This window comes from Meriones unguiculatus, chromosome 5 (assembly GCF_030254825.1).
Source record: "Meriones unguiculatus strain TT.TT164.6M chromosome 5, Bangor_MerUng_6.1, whole genome shotgun sequence".
In the NCBI taxonomy this organism is placed as follows: domain Eukaryota; kingdom Metazoa; phylum Chordata; class Mammalia; order Rodentia; family Muridae; genus Meriones; species Meriones unguiculatus.
Genome location: NC_083353.1, coordinates 112,769,262 through 112,770,908, shown reverse-complemented (window position 1 = coordinate 112,770,908; position 1,647 = coordinate 112,769,262).

The following is a 1,647-nucleotide window of genomic DNA, read 5'->3' as shown; positions in this document are numbered from 1 at the left end:
GTGGCCGGACCAGGCACAGCCCAGCCTGCTGGCAGGTAATTGGTTTCTTCTTAATTTCTATCAGAAGGCTAACATTGTACTTTTTAAAAGTTTTCTTTCTGTAACATTTTAAGGCAACCATGATTTTATCACAACTTGGTTTCTACAAATGATGCATAAATATGGTGGCAAGTAATGTAAAGAGTATATGGGGTAAAGCCTGAATCAATTGGAATGAACTCAGGACTCCGGGCTTTTAGCCATTTAGATACTCCATTGTTTGCATATATGTCTATAATTACGTTTTTCAGAGTGTGACTTTTTGGCTTTCTTGTGGGTTTGTTTCTTCCATTGTGCTACTCTGGCTTAAGCTTTTTCAGGGGTTGGTGTTCCGAATACACAGTGAGCTCACAATTTAAAGACATCAATTAGGAGTTGACAGGTATGGAAAACTAGAGTTGTGTAAAGGTAAACTAGGTTCTAGGTTATATATATATGGTTTTAAAACACACTGTAGTGTTCAGTTGGCCATAGTAGAGTACAAGAGACATGTGAAGCAAAACAGAGAACATTTAAGTCATTGTAGAGCCAGTGTGTACAGAAGTAGTTGCTGTAGCCTGATAGATAAGTCCTAACAGAGATAACTGTGAACAGTTACAGACTATCAAATCCTGAAGCCATACACATTATAGATTTGAATATATAGGGGAGTATTTCTGAAGCACAGAACCAGATTAACTGGGGACATAAAACAAAGTAAGTGGCAGCATAGAAGTTGTACAATTTGTAGTTTCTGCCAGTTATCTCTTCTCTTAGTCTTACTCACTGTTTCTTTCTTTCCTGTCCTTTCAAGGATTTCACTTTGGAAGCTAGTCCTTGTAGTTTACATTTGGGGCCGTAATGTCTTTCTAATAAAGGATTTCAGAGACATTAGACATTATTTCTTTCTGTTTCTCTTTTTTTTTGCATAGGTTTATCTGGTAACTTATAATGTCCTACACAAAGAGTGTATACATTCAGCAAACCACTAGTTAGTGAATAAGAAGCCCTGGCCCCTCAGTGCTTTTTCTACAGCTAAAGAGAAGCATGTAATAAATTATCATTAGCATGTTCTGTCTGTGCTTCAGCTGATAGGGACATTCTCTAGCATCTTAAGGTAACTACCTGTTGAACTGAACTGAAATTTGCTTGCCCAGGAATCCCAGCTGCACTCCTGCAGCCGTGCACAGGGTGTTCTGAGAAGGACTCCTTCAGGAGATTGTTCTCTGGCTGAGATTGGCCAACATTAGAATGCACTGGATAGGGTGTGGAGAGTTTAAACAACCTCCATTGTGCTGCCCCATTAAATACTGCTGACTTGTAAGGAATCTGCTGTAGATTTTACTGTACTCAAAGTTACTAGGTGGACCTTATCTAGTGTATTTACCTGGCTGCTATTTTGGGTTTGGGAAACATGAGGGGTGGGGTGAACTGTTGTTGTTTTAGGTTTCAGTCAGACACCCATCCCTGTGCCTCAGTTCCCAGAAGCACAGCAGGCCTCTAGGAGCATCCGTGGGAACGGCGCAGTCCTGACATCACCAACTTCTCCTGCTCAGGCTCATCCCATATGCAGAGGTCAAAAGGGTGGGGTTTGAGATGGGGGAAGGAATGAGAAAGTAGAAGCGATGT